The following is a 15,885-nucleotide window of genomic DNA, read 5'->3' as shown; positions in this document are numbered from 1 at the left end:
CACAAAGGGTAAGAAAGATTCCTAAGCTTCAAAGAATATGGTGCTAGTGAGTAACTTCTTCTGACAATCAAAGAAAATTAGAGGATAATTTACCAAAGAATACATGATAAGTGGCAAGATTCTCACATGATAGAATTCTCTCAACTCAAACCATATTATAAAAGTTAGTACTACCATAAGCTTGAAAAGACTCTAACATCCACACTTGAAATACATGAACCCAAAGATCAAAAAGACTTTATTCGGGTTGTAATGTGACCAGGGTAAGGGTGAGATAAATCCTAAGGGGTATTAGGCTAAAACTTAAAGGGATAAAAGAGAATCGAAAGGAAATGTGGAAGTTGAACTAATTAGTATTTCATTCACTTACAACAACTTTGCAGCCATTTTGTATTCTTTTATCTTTTTTTAAATTTTTTTCAGAAGAAATATGACATTAATGTGAATTATCTTCCTTTTTTTTCTGTTGTCAATTTTTGAAATATCACAACTATACTAATCCAACCCCATACAACTCCAAACAAGACTCACTCATCCCCTTAAATAGGTTCATAACATTGATTTTCACTTTAGACTTGTAATTAGTTATAAACAAAAAAATGGGTTAAAAGCCTCAAATGAGTTTCAAACAAGAGATGATAATTTCAGGGTTGACTTTTTGACTAAGTGACTAAAAATAAAACAAACAAAAAATGCCTTTATCATATCAGTGTGCATGAGTAAACAAAAAGTTTCACCAAGAGTTAAATCAAGTTCTAGAGTAACTAACAAACATGAGTGAAATCACACAAGAAAGAAAGAAATGGATTTTTATATATTATCCATTATAAGACTCAAAATCTCATAAAGGGCATTGATCAACCACAAATGATGTACAAATTATAATTTAGTCATATTTATCATACTAAGAAAGCAAAGAAAATCACATATAACATACCACGAGTCTTTAGTCAAGAGAAAAAATTACTCACACTTGCAACCCCAAAAATTAGAGAAAAAATATGCATTTTTTAATTTTTTATAAGAAAAAAAAACAAGTAATTTTTTGGGGTTGAGAGCTTCATCTGTAGGACCAATGCAAAGAGGGATGTCTATGGAAGAGTCAGAGGTGATATCGACCTGCAAGACAACTTCTATCTCAGGACAAACAAAACAAAGATGAATGTCAGTACATGCATCACAAGAGTAAGTATCATCAAAATCAGACAATGATGAAAAATTAGCTAAAAACAACTTAAAATATATTTCATTAACTAATTCGAAAAGTAAATGTGATAATAGTATAAAATTCTACTAGACATGTTATTTCTATAAAATACGTAAGTTGGAAATGACGCAAAAGAAAATAAGAAACAATGTTTAGTCTTAGAATTACGTAAATTAATTGGTCTAATAATATTATTTGTGGAGAATAAAAAAAATTGGAATTTTTTTTGTTAGTAGAGATATTAATTTAATATTTTTATTTAAAATAATAAATAATAATAATAAATTCATGGGTTGAGTTGAGTTGGGTATACCCGCAAATGAATGGGTTCGCATGATTTATGGGTTGGTTCAATTTAGGTTTGCGGATTCGCGAGTCCACCCAAACTCATGAACACCCCTAATTTTGGATGAAGATTTGGTATCTCTCGTTGTTGCTCCCGTCTCCTCTAAATTCTCCAACAAGTGGTATTTGAGTCTAAATGAGCTTAGTGGGGGAATGAGAGTTAAGTGATCTGTTGGACATTGTTATAGGATATGAGGCCACACACTTGTGGGAAATGTTGAAATTCAAGTGTGAGTGGTTAAATTTCACATCGACTATAAAGAAACTATAAAGAAATATATATATATATATATATATATATATATATATATATATATATATATATATATATATATATATATATATATATATATATATATATATATATATATATATATATATATATATATATATATATATATATATATATATATATATATATATATATATATATATATATATATATATTATATATATATATATATATATATATATATATATATATATATATATATATATATATATATATATATATATATATATATATATATATATATATATATATATATATATATATATATATATATATATATATATTGTAACTCACATTTTTCGGTCTTCCCATTGTTGTGTATTCTTATGCTTTTTTTGTTAACAAAACTCCTTGTATAAATTTTTGATAATAATTTAATTTTGAAATTTTTATTTAAATGTTCTCACTTTATTATTATACACCTTAAAATTAAAAGTTGAAATTTATATGATCAACTTATTCAAAATAAACTTTTGTCTCCACGTAAAAAAATACTCTAAATTACATTGATTAATTACAGTTTTGATCAAAATCCATAATGTAATAGTCAAAATCACCATAATTAGTAGCATAAAGCAAAGAAGAACTTAACATAGTAACTTATAACCATATTTGTAAAGCTTGAAATTGGGTCGGGTTAGGCGGGGTTCGGACCCAAAAGTGCCATATAACCCAAACCTCGGATGAACTTGAATAGTTCATTTTCGCCCAATTTTTACATCGATTGTTAGAATTGGTTGAGCCAGATCGGATTACGGATGACAGCAGATGGTTTTATCAGGTTAGTGGGTTATCATATTTTAAAGCCCAAAAAAATTTACATTTTGTACATAATATAAGTTTCATATTAATTATTATACCAAATGGCCTTACTTCCATCAAAACTAAAACCAAACTCAATAACACCTCTGCACTATTTGAATTTGACCTTACTTTCATCAAAACTAATCAAATCAATATGTGAAATCATCCTTACATAATAATTACAGAAAGATAAAGGAAACTTCACTCGATAACACAACACCATAAATAACTTGTTAAGCAAAAAAAATAATTTAAAGTTAACAACCAATGAAAATAATCATTTGTGTTAAACTCATATAATCAACAAGCAATCATGTTAAGCAATTATATTGACATGTTAAGAAGTACTATTAAATTTAGAATTGGTCAACATACAAATAAACTTAAACACTCACCAAACTGTTAAACTCACAATGCAATATATTTAACATCAATCACTACAATTTAAATAGTAATAATATAATAACTACCAATGACCTTTCCCATTTAACTCCATTTAGTTTTCCTTTCCCATAAAGAGGTATATCATTGTGCACATTGTAAATGTCCACGCCAACACCAACAGTAAGAATAACCTACTTAAAGCAACCAAAACATATTGGCAATAAAAACATTTATGTATATACGTCACCATTTTTGTTGAGAATGTATCAATTGTGAGTAGTGTGGATAATAGTCCCACATTGGTTGGTAATGTGGAGACTTGAGCATTTATAAGTGAGAGAATTCACTCACCTATCACCTTAAGGTTTTAGGTGAATATGTGGTGTGTCTCTCACAAAGGTGTTGCTCTAAAAAGAAGAAGTCTCTCAATGTTCAATGCTCCCTAATAAAACCTCCCCCAACAATTTTAATGATGAATGAAATTCAAATATAGAAAAAATGATTTTAGAAAAATTACTCCAATTTTAGATGTCAAGGGTTCGTCGTTGAGAGTGTCAAAAACATAATACACACACACACACATATATATATATATATATATATATATATATATATATATATATATATATATATATATATATATATATATATATATATATATATATATATATAGTTAAGACAAACTTTGAAGAGAAGAATTCCATAAACTTAATTTAAATATGGAAATTCTAAAATCCTACATTTATACTTACATTAAGGATTGGGCCAATTGTCAAGTCCGGTAGCTTTCTTCGCTCAGCAAGTTCTTAAACCAGTTCTGAATAAGGGAAATTGAGACCCTAGAGTTAATAAAGACACAATACATAAGGCATATCAAAGTTACATCTTTAGTCTGGTTCTTATGAAAATTCAACCATGAATAAAGAGAGAAAAAAACCTAGGCAAATAAAATCGTGCATAATTAATAATGATTGTGCTAACCACTTTTGACCGCTGCATGCATATGCATCCTAGTCACATACACATTCAATGTAATCTTCCTGCAATCAAGAGACAATAAAGAAAATATTATACAACTGAAAACTGAATCAGTATAATTCTGGAAGCCACAAAATATTTTAAGAAATTTGACGAAGATCAGGGCCCAATATATTATAGGGTAACAACAACATATTTTTATTTCAAAAGACTGTTCTACATGTAAACATGCATTTCAAAAGACATTTTCATTGCCAGACATTTATGCATATCATACAAACAATACAAACGATATTGAAAATATTTGAATACACTTACAGTTACATTGTCACTGCTCGCTCTAGCATTCTTTTCATGCCATTTTGACCTTGATCCATATGTACAACTCCAAATCACCCTTTAATATGTGTCAAATTAAAGAAAATATAGTTAACTAAAGAAACAATTGTTGAAAAGTAAGAGTTAAGCTCACATTTAACAATGTTGAATGTTGGTTTCATAAAAGAACACCTTATATTTTGATTAGATTTGAATGTTTTGGATCGCTCACAATTCTTAGTTAAACTCTAACTCTAGCATCATTTCCTATGACTTACCATAGAAATTGGAATGCATAACATAAACCTATGATAAAAGACAATGATTCAGAAAATAAAATTGTGATTTAAATAATGGGACAAGGGATGTTAATCTCATATTGTTTTGTGGTGAAAATATTAACTTTAATCACCCTGAAGAAACTAAATCACCATTGAACTGAATAAAAGATTAACCTATCATAAAAACAAAACAACAAAGTCAGAATAAAAAAAACTAAGTCAGAACTGAAACCACAATGTTAAGATTCGAAACCTTAAGCAAACCCTAACAAAACAAAAATGAAAAACTGAATCAAAAAAGTTACCTAGCAACAAAATCGTGTTGATACAATTTTAAAACAACAATATTTTCCATGTGTTCTTAAAGGTCGTTGAGAAAAGGAGTAGTGTAGGTTGGTGAGAAGAACGGTGTTTGGTGAGAGAGACAATGATTGATGGTGACAGTGAGGTTGAATCACGGTTGTTGGTGAGAGAGACCTAGCTCTGCTAGGATTTCATAGATGAGAGTGAGGTGGAGGTGAAACTGAGTGAAATGAATGAAGTATCAGGTATTACTTATTCATTGATTGCCAAACGGCATCGTGTAGCTAATGAGGTATAGGCAGGTCCGAGTATCAGTGATTCAGTCATTCTTACCCAATCCACCTATTAGAAACCACCCTATACTAAATTTTGTACCCGTGAATCTTTTTATCCATTTCAAACCACTTTTTTTTTCCTTTCGGGATCACCCTCCATCAATTGAATTAGCCAAGTTCTTTCGTAAAAAGAAAAAATTATGTAAGTTTAAATTTTCAAATCAAATGTAATGATGAAGAAGAGTACTTATTTACATGATGAGAAAAGAAGAACATGGTTCAGATACATGGTCCATGAAATTAATTAACAACCATAGCTTGAAGCTTGATGCTTGATGTTTGTCTCACTCACTTGATTCAATCATCTATCACATGACACACATATCATCAAAACTATATCTACATACCCGTGACTCTTTTCATGGTACATTTTTACCTCTTATGCATCACGTTATGTCAGTATACAAATCCAATAATCATAAATAAGGATTTGTTCATAATTTATGTTTCATCATTACCCCAAAAGTCACTGCAACAAGATATTAGAGTACTTTACTTCACTGCCACAGAAGTGTCACTAGTACTAATATAGAATGTTCATTAGAATAATTTACAGTACTGGTACTACTTCTCAACTTGTTTGTGTTTTTTTAATCTTGTCATTTTGTGTAATTAATCTTTACTTCAGTTCAAAGCATCAATCACCTTACTTGGTCAATAATGGAGTTATATTTAAATAGAATCCTCTATTACTAAATTATAGGCCTTAATAACTTGAAATTGATTTCAATTTTCAATTTACAAATCCAATAGTAATTCACAAGTGTATGCACCATAACCCAAGGTAATGACATTACAATACAAATTTCTAAGGGATTGTGTTATAGTAGTTGTTTTGTAATAATTTATTGCAAACAAAACAAAAGGGTAATTCAATTATACACAAACAAACTATCACATCAAAATCAAATATTCAAATAAATAAATATTAGTACTACTTAGCACATTTTAAAACAAAAACTATTCTATAAATTTCAATTTTTTAAATAAGAAAGGAGAAACTTTTTACTTCTATTTAACAATTTATAAACAAAATTTAATATTTTTACATTTATTAAGACAATTCAAATTTTTATATTTTTTAATATACTTTATGAGAATATATAAAAACAATTTTAATTAGTTGTTATTTATAGACAAAGTAAGAAAAAATAAATTAAATGTAATTTGCATTTAAGTTTATTTTAGAAAATATATATTTTTAGAATAAAATTATTAAATAAAACAAAACTGATGTTTTTTTTTTAATTGTAATAAGAAAAATGTGTTTTTTTCTTATAAATCATTAGGAGTATTAATCAAAGTAAAAATATTATTGACTATTTTGCTACTGTGTTTTTACAGAATTTGTTTCACAAGGTAATCAGAATTTATCGATGATCGAGAGATGTGGATTATAATAGTGGAATTGAGCTTCCGATACAGTGGAAGAGAGGATGACATGCACAGTTAGCACTCCAACACCCAAGTCAGTATGAGAATGAGATGAGTGAATGAAATTTAAATTCAAAAATACCTGAGAAATGACGTGTTTCCCCTTATATAGTAGGTGATTATAACTGATTGTTAATCTCATGGCATGGAAAGCGAAGATCGGTCTAATTGATCTTGGATCGAGATCTCATGCATTCTTGATTAGGATATCATACATGTGTCGCATGTGATGTGGTGGATCGTCTAGCTCTCTGGACCATGATTATTGGGTCCTTTGTCCGGTCCAAAAAAGTTGCCCTCAAACATTTGTCTTTACTCTGTAGGGTGGGGCTTTGCTGCGTTTGTCTTTCTATCCGACTATTGCCCGACTAGAATAAAAATTCGTGATGTGACATGATTGTCATGGTGTAATTCACGCCTTAAATGTGTCTCATAATTTATATGTCTTTTCACATGTTTTATCATGATGATTTTTGAGAAATATAGCACTTAGAGTGTTTTTTTAGAAAATCTGGACCATTGATAGTGCTCATTTATTCTCTTTTAGCGAGATATTTCACGATCTTTTTAGAATATTTATACGGTTTCTTTGTGCATTACTTTTGTTCTTTTGTCATCTGAAGTCCATATTATTTTTCTTAACTGATGGAAATGGTATCCAGCATGTGTGAAAAAATTGAAGGAGGATACTTTTGTTGCTTGGGTACACCCCATAATTTTGACAATCGTTTTTATCTTTTCTCATGTAGGTAGTCTCGAAAGAACTTTTCTTGAAGTGGGTCATTCTTCTGCCTGGGGTGTACCAATCCCTAAGGAAGATAAAAGGATTTGTAGTAAATATGACGAGTGCGACATCACTTTTTGTGAGTGTACCTTTTCGAATTTAGGCTTGTGATTGCCTTTCAATAGTTTCAAAGTTGAAATTATGAACCATCTGATGATTTCCCCTTCGCAATTGAACCATGTAAGATGGTCCTAAATCAAAGTCTTCCAATACTGGTGTGACTATCAGGGTGGAAAGGCATCTTTGTCACTCTTCTTCCATCTTTTCATGGTACAATGTAGTTGAGCCAATCGTGCGCAGGGCTAAGATTGACGTAGGTTACCCGTTACTTATTTGATGGCATGAAACATTTCGAATATCAGTTCTTTTCATTTACTCCTCTTAACAAAGTGGCTCACACGAATGTTTGCGCCATAGAGACTGAACTGGAATACCGATGCACAATTTTATTTCGTAAGTTTTAGATCCAATAGGAGTTTTACCTGAATAAATGGTTAATCACCTTCTTCAAAGAATTGGGTTTTGTCGGGGGTGTCGTCCCTCGAGATGAATTCTCAAGAAAATGTTTGAAATGGCTCATAGAAACTCGCGTGTTAATGTATGCCAATACCAAAGAGGAGAGGAAGGTTATCTTTAGTAAGCTTATAGTGCATGTATCCTTTGATGTTAGTTATGTTTACCTGCAATGTTCTTGACGTTTTGACAATTGTCATATGTAGAATCAACAAAGAGTGAGGAAATAATTCCCTAATTGAATAGGGGAGTCTGAGTTATCCCGGATATTTCCGACCCTTTAAACATTCTAACATTGGCCACCATCCCTACTCCGGTGAGAGTGATGAAGAAATTAGATTGGTCCTCTTAGCTATATTTATTGTAGACTCGAGGAGGAACTACACAGGTACTATATCCTGAATATTGATATTATTGGAGATACACGAATGGTGCCATGCAGTTTGGGCCTTCCAGATCATGTCTTATTTACTCGGTCGAGACCTTGTACTCTAAGGGAGCATCGAACGTCTACTTCAGAAGAAGTTTCCTGTTATCTTTCTACCATGACTGACGATGCTCTAGAGGAGGAATAGTCGACTCTAACATACTACACCCGATGAGCGTCGGTTGTTCTGGCCATTGGGGGAGTTATTCGTATGGATGTTTTTTTACTCGATCCTCATCATAAGGAGAGACAACTACTGCATGGTAAAGAATATCAATCGTATGGATGTTCTTTTACTCGATCCCCATCATATGGATGTTTAGTGTGATACATACCTGCAAGAAGTAAAGAACGTTGATGTTTCTCTAATGGAGGTGGGAGACTCCTTGAGAGATTCCAACCTCCTTGGATATTTATTTAGTGAAAAAAGTGTCAAAGAAATATAAAGTACATGCTTTTTCTCAGGCTTCGATATTTGCCACGAAGGCATCTCTTTCAACCGCTTAGAAAGATCTCAAGAATTTGCGCCTTGCGAATATCTTTTTGGCTCAAAAGATGGATGAAGCGGCTGACATCAGCCTCGCGTTTATCTTCGTATCTTTTAAGAATGTGTTATTACAAGTTGAGCATTTTTAATCTCCTTCGTGCATATTTATGGGGAAAATCCCTTGTTTAGAGATTAGTCATATTTTCCCCCCTTTTTGACGTTCTTGCTTGGTTAGTTTATATGTAACATCATGCATTAGAGAATGTGTATATATGAACTTGAAATTTTGATATCTCGGTTACTTGATTAAGGTGTGCGTGTTAGATCTCGAGTTTGTTGCTCCATATTTTACTTTAACTTTATGAGGTTTTCGCTTGAAGTTTATTGGACATCCTTGGTGTAACACCCTAAAACCCCAACTCATAAATTAAAGGATAAAATCCATAATTTAGGATGCTACTCAAACATAACATGCATACTTTCCAATTACTTTCAAAACTTGCAGCGGAATTCAAAATAAATAGCATAGACTTCAATTATCTCATCAAACTGAAATACTCAATAAAATCAAGATGGTCCCATAATTAACTTAAAACAAATAAAACGCCTTATTCTCGATGTTACAGATCATAGAATTAACCCAACTAAATAGCGATAAAACGATAAAATAAATGAAGAAAAACTCTAAGGTCATCTTTCAACTCACAATAGCACTTACTTTTCATGAGTATCTGTACAATAATGTACATAGCAACACACCGCTGCAAAATGATGTATGACATACAAAGTAATGCAATATTAACAACAACATTTATGGTTCCACATCTAACCTTAAATAACATGTAATACAACATTTACAGTAGACCCCACTTATGGACTACTCACCTCAACACAACACACATAATTATATTCAAAACACATAATTATACAAGTCACATCATATCTCACATCAACAGCAAGCAATTATAACTAATCATACAATTATACAAACATTCTAAAACATATAACTATATCCATCAACACATAATTATACCGATAATTCAAAAGTCATACACATAAGTATAATTAAAAACTTATTAAACTCATCATGATATTTTATCACCAAAAATTGTCATGCTTTTCACCAACACATAACAACCTTCATTCAAAACATTCCAACATCACAACATGACAACCACCAACCCACGACTACATGATTATTCGATAATCGTCTCGTAATACTTATAATAAGTACACATACTCTTCATATTTGTATTCACATATTAAACCTATGATTATCCATAATAAGGTACTATTTCGCGTCAGCTGCCCAACACTTCGAACCGCGCCTCAAACGGAGTCACGAAACTCAAGTTGTGATTAAAATAAAATTAAAAGTATTTCGCCACTAGAGTGTCACGCTACGTGAGACTCTCCATTGCTAAGCGAGAGCATTCTAAGTGAGTCCCTCCCTCTCTAAGCATTGACGCACAGATCTGCAAACCCATAAATACAATTTTCACCAATGTAGAACCTGATGACAGTCCGTCATTGCATAAATTTAGTCAAAGAATCGGAGCAAAATAAGTGAAACATGAGCCAAAATGAAGAAGAATCGCCAAAGAATGAAGAAAAAATAAATACATGTGAAGATTGTGAACTTAGTCAAAATTTGAGTGAAAAAGGAGCAAAAAATGATGCAGCTTCGGAAATAATCACATGCACCATCACGAAGCATCGCGCGCGATAAGGCCATAAAAGTTGCATCGCACGTGATGGTCACTTTTCTGGGATTTTCTTACCTGTTAGGGTCCATTATGAATCCAATAAAAGGGGATTTTCTACACTTTCATAAGGGTTACGATTTTGAGAGAGCAAAGCATGATTTTGAGAGCACAAGGGGTGGTTTTAAGAGAATTTGAAGCCATTGGAGGCCATTACTTCAAGGGAATTCATATGTTATTTTCATCTATCAATTATGGTATTGTCATTTGAATTATGAGTAGCTAAGCTACTTTAGGTTATGATGTGTTATGATTAACCTATTTCAATATTGTTGGATTCTATGTTAATTTGAACTTGTTTGAACCTTTTGATCTATAATGTCATTCAATTACTTATTGTTCTAAATGCTTTTTATGTGAGATACTCTTTTAATATGATTATGGGCACATAGGGAATACAGACCATTAGTCTATGCGTTGGACATTGGGCAATCATTGTACTTACGCTGGTTGAATAGGAATAGGAGACCCCGAGTAGTGACATAGGGAATTAACACTCTATACATCGCCTGACCCTGCTTACATTGGAGGACTATGGATAGAAAGCTCCAAGTAGTGGTTAGTGAGTTATTTCGTAAGGGATCTACTATAACGGTTTTGTTAATCCATCGTGGCGTTATAACGATAATATCATTCATACAAGGCATCAAATATCAACAACAGAGGAATAGGGTATTCTAAAACACAATATGATCGCTTTAGTGATTATGTTTACTCGTTTATTTACTTTTCGCATCAAAACTCGAACCCCCCTCTTTTTACTAGTTTTTATACATTGCACACATTTTGTCTTGCTTGAAGGTATTCATGTGGATTAAATCTTTTTATTACTACGACATTATCCATACACTTGCCGAGAATTACCAGAATACATAAAACCACCATATCCCATCATTAAAAAGAAACTGGTGCATGAGGATGAGGATGGAATGTTTGAAAATTTTAAAGAAGTGTTAACAAAACTTCTGATAAGTATCTCTTTTCATGAAATTTTAGAATTAATTCCCAAATTTGCTAAGTTTATGAAGGTATTGCTAAAATGTGGAAAACAAAAGTTGACTAAAGAACAAGTCAACATGATAGGAAAGAGAGGATGGTAGAACCTTAGAAATTGCCACCAAAGAGGAAGGATCCAGGAAAGTTCACCATACCTTGCAGCATCGGTGGGTTAAAAATCTCACATGCTTTATGTGACTTAAAGTCTAGCATCAATGTCATGCCTCTAAAAAAATTTAAGGAATTGAAGATAGGAGAGATCATACCAAGCAATATGACGCTAACTTTAGCCAATGCGTCTATTACACATCCACTTGGTATTGTACTAGATGTGCTAGTTCGTGTCGATGGTTTAACCTTCCCTATAGACTTTATAATAATTGACATGAAAGGAGATTCCAAAGGGTCAGTGATTATCGGGAGTCCATTCTTGGCAACCGGAAGGCAAAAATAGATTGGAGACAAGTGAGCTTGTTTTGAAATTAAACAATGAAAGGTGGTGTTTAATGCATATGAATGGACACATATATAGAGGATATAGAGACATGCTACCAATTGGAAGAAAAATGTAGTAAAGTTCAAAAAGAAAGACAACAGGAGTTTTCATCAACGTGAGGGTATCCCTTGCGCCTGACGTGTTTTAAGCATGGGACGTCAAGCTAATGAAGGAAAAGATGTGTTGGATGGGAGGTAACCCATCATTTATAATCATTTTTTCTTTTGCATAATTTACTTTGTTTTTATTCAAGATCATCCAAAAGAGGAATTAGATACTCAAGTATATCCCTTCTGTAAAGACCTATGTTTGCTTTAATAAACAAGTTTGTAGTTGTTTTTTTTCTTCCAGATTTGCAAGTTTAGCGCTTTAGCATTGATCTGGTGATTGAAAAGAAACTTGATCATCACAATAGCAATGAGCAACTTGAAGGAGAAGGATGAGAAAAGAATCAACGGACTTGTACTCAACCTACAAATACCTCATCTAGTAAGGTTTGATCCAAATAACTTCCATTTTATACTTTTCTTTCTTTATAATTATCCATGCATTATTATTTTATCTGGTTTGATCTATTTCCGATTAAGTTGTCTGGTTTGACCGACACACACTGAGGCAGTTTTTTGTTTATAACTTTGAGCCTTTTTAAACCACCATGTAGTAATAGGTATATCCATTTCTAACCACTTTGAACTTTAGCCTTTCTTTCGGTGACATAGCCTAATATTCTTAGCCATATGACTTGAAAGATCTTTTCTTTTCACCCTCTCTTTGGAGTTAGGTAGAAGTATAGTTCCTAAAGTGTATGAAAAAGATTAAATTTAGGGTTACTCTTGGAAGTGAGCAAAGTTTAAGTTTTGGGTTGGGGTACTAGATAATATTGGCAAAAAAATTCAAAATTTATGATAAAAAAGAAGTGGAAAACACACATCTTCGGGAAAAAATGAGAAAAGAAAAGAATGATAGTATAAGAAGAACCAAAAATCTCTAGTACCGTCAAAAAGGAACAAAGAGGTTTGATGATAGAAGGAGAATTAGGCACCTAACTCCAAAGGTTTAAACCTACTTTCCTAAAAATATCCTACCCAAACATAAGCCAAGTTACAATCTGAAAAGACCTCTAATGTGTATGTTATTATTTATGTGATGAACTCTATTAGAACATGGTCAAGCTAAGCATAATTGACTTTTCATGTTGATTGAGAGATCACCATATTCATTGAGTGAGTTAAAGTGAGATGAAAGACAGGTTGAGTACTCGTCAATGTTGATGACGTTTTTCGAATTCGCCTAATAGAAATTGGAAGCTAGAACAATGGTCTGGTAAAAGAAATATTTAATTTGGTGATGTTTGATTATTATTGTGCGACTTGTTTTCTGTTGAAATGTGTAGTTGCAAGCGAGTTACTTTAGGACAAGTAATGATTCAAGTTTCGAGTTGTGATGACCATCCATCATTGCATAAAAAAGGGTACAACTTCGGAAATAATCACATGCACCATTGTGCAACATCGCTCGCACGATAGAGGCATAAAAGTTGCATCGCACGCATGATACAAGTCATCACGCGCGCGATGGTCACTTTTTGGGGGCTTTTCTGATGCGTTCTTGTCCATTCTAAAGCCAATAAAAGGTGATTTTTTGCACTTTCACAAGGGTTACGATTTGGAGAGAGCAAAGTACGATTTGAGAGCACAAATGGTGAGTTTTAGAGCATTTGAATCCATTGGAGGCCATCATTTCAAGGGAATTCATATGTTATTTTCATTTATCAATTATGGTATTGGTATTTGAATTATGAGTAGATAAGATCCTCTAGGTTAGGTTGTGTTATGATAAACCTATTTCAATATTGTTAGATTCTATGTTTATTTGACTTTATATGAACCTTTTGATCTATAATTCCATTCAATTTTTATTATTCTTAATGTTTTTTGTGTGAGATACTTTTGTAATCTGATTATGGGCACATAGGGAATACTGACCATTAGTCTATTTGTTGGACCTATGGCAATTATTGTACTTACGTTGGTTGAATAGGAATAGAAGACTCCAAGTAATGGCATGGGGAATTAATTTTCTATACATCGCTTAACCCTGCTTACGGTGGCGGACTAGGGATAGAAAGCTCAAAGTAGTGGTTAGTGAGTTTTTTCATGAGAGATTGGTTATAACGGTTTTATTAATGTGTCGTGGGGTTATAGTGATAAGACCATTCATACAAGACATCACACATAGACAATATAGGAATAGGGGATTCTAAAACATAACCTGACCACTTTAGTGATTTTGTTTACTCGTTTATTTACTTTTTAAACTAAAACTCGAACCCCCCCCCCCCTTTTACTAGTTTTTATACATTTCATATATTTTGTATTGCTTGAAGGTTGTCCCTGTTGATTCGATCTTTTTATTACCGCGACATTATTGGTACACTTGCCGAGAATTATCATATTACATAAAACCACCATATCCTATCATTAAGAAGAAACTGGTGCATGAGGACGAGGCTGGAATGTTTGAAAATTTTAAAGAAGTGTCGACAAAACTTCAAGTAACTATCTTTTTTCATGAAATTTTAGAACTAATGACCAAGTTTGCTAAGTTTATGCAAGTATTGCTAAAATGTGGAAAATAGAAGTTGACTAAAGAACAAGTCAACATGACAGAGAAAGAGGACATGGCAGAACCTCTAAAAATCCGACATACTTTATGTGATTTAGGGTCGAGCATCAATGTCATGCTGTTGAAAAAATTTAAGGAATTGAAGATAGGAGAGATCGTACCGAGCAACATGATGCTAACTTTAGTTGATGCATTTGTTACACATCCGCTTGGTATTGTACAAGATGTTCTAGTTCATGTCGAAGGTTTAACCTTCCCTGCAGACTTTGTGCTAATTAACATGAGAGGAGATTCCAAAGGGTTAGTGATTCTCGGGAGCCCATTCTTGGCAACCGGGAAGGAAAAAATAGATATGGAGACAGATGAGCTTGTTTTGAAATTCAACAAGGAAAGGTGGTATTTAATTCATATGAATGAACACCATATATGGAGGATCTAGAGACATGCTACCAATTCTAAGAAAAAAGTAGTAAAGTTCAAAAAGAATGGCAATAGGAGTTTTCACCAGCGTGAGGGTGTCCCTTGCATCTGACGTGTTTTAAGCACGGAATGTCAAGCTAATGAAGAAAAACAAGCGTTGGATGGGAGGCAACCCATCATTTATAATCAGTTTTTATTTTGCAGAATTTACTTTGTTTTTATTCAAGAGCATCCAAAAGAAGAATTTATTTTTACTCAAGCATAACCCTTCTGTAAAGACCTGTGTTTGCTTTAATAAACAAGTTTGTGGTGGTTTGTTTTTTTTAGATTTGCAAGTTTAGCACTTTAGCATTGAATAGATATTCCAAAAGAAACTTGATCATCACAATAGCAACTAGAAACTTGAAGGTGAAGGATGAGAAAAGAATCAACGGACTTGTACTCAACCTACAGATACCTCATCTAGTAAGGTTTGATCCAAATAACTTCCAATGTTCATTTTTATTTCTTTATGAGGGTATCCATGCATTATTATTATATCTGGTTTGACCTATTTCTGATTAAGTTGTCTGGTTTGACCGACACACACTAAGTCAGTTTTTTATTTATAACTTTGATCCTTTTTAAAGCACCCTGTAGTAATAGGTATATCTATTTCTAACCACTTTGAGCTTTAGCCTTTCTTTCGGTGAC

This window comes from Lathyrus oleraceus, chromosome 6, assembly GCF_024323335.1.
Source record: "Lathyrus oleraceus cultivar Zhongwan6 chromosome 6, CAAS_Psat_ZW6_1.0, whole genome shotgun sequence".
NCBI lineage: Eukaryota > Viridiplantae > Streptophyta > Magnoliopsida > Fabales > Fabaceae > Lathyrus > Lathyrus oleraceus.
This window is presented reverse-complemented; position numbering follows the sequence as displayed.